The sequence below is a fragment of the Priapulus caudatus genome, unplaced genomic scaffold (genome assembly GCF_000485595.1).
Source record: "Priapulus caudatus unplaced genomic scaffold, Priapulus_caudatus-5.0.1 Scaffold514, whole genome shotgun sequence".
Lineage (NCBI taxonomy): Eukaryota > Metazoa > Priapulida > Priapulimorpha > Priapulimorphida > Priapulidae > Priapulus > Priapulus caudatus.
The window spans coordinates 146522-147209 of NW_014577575.1; positions in this window are offsets into that span (position 1 = coordinate 146522).

A 688-nucleotide genomic window follows, 5' to 3' on the forward strand; every position below is an offset into this window, starting at 1 on the left:
TTCATACGTGTGATTATGCCACTATCTCGGCCACTCTGCCACACCATTTCCGTCATACGCGGCACCCTCGCTGCGTTTAGTCTGTAACAGCGGCGTTTTACAGCAGGCGTGGCGCGCCGATATTAGCACACGTCGCTCTCCGCCTCCATCTAATACGTCGAAAAGCCAACAGTAATCATGGTCTTTGTTGGCGCAATGAGAGGGAGAGAAGGGGCGAGAGAGGGAGAGAGAGAGTGAGAGAGAGAAAGAAAGAGAGAGAGAGAAAGAGAGGCGAGAACGCGAGGGAGAGAGAGAGAGAGAGAAAGGAAGGAAGAGAGAGAGAGAGAGAGGCAGAGATAGAGAGAGAGAGAGATAGAGAGAGAGGCGAGATGGAGAGAGAGAGATGAGATAGAGAGAGAGAGAGAGCAGAGAGAGAGAGAGAGGAAGAGAGAGAGAGAGAGAGATGGAGAGTCAGGAGGGAGAGAGGAGAGGAGAAGCATGCGAGAGAGAGAGAGAGAGAGAGAGAGAGAGAGAGAGAGAGAAGAGAGAGAGAGAAAGGAAGAGAGGAGGCAGAGAGAGAGGGGGGGCGGAGGGCCAGGTGCGGGGGGAGAGAGAGAGAGGAGAGAGAGAGAGAGAGAAAAAAGGGCGAGAGAGAGAGAGAGAGAGAGAGAGAGAGAGAGAGAGAGAGAGAGAGAGAGAGAGAGAGAGA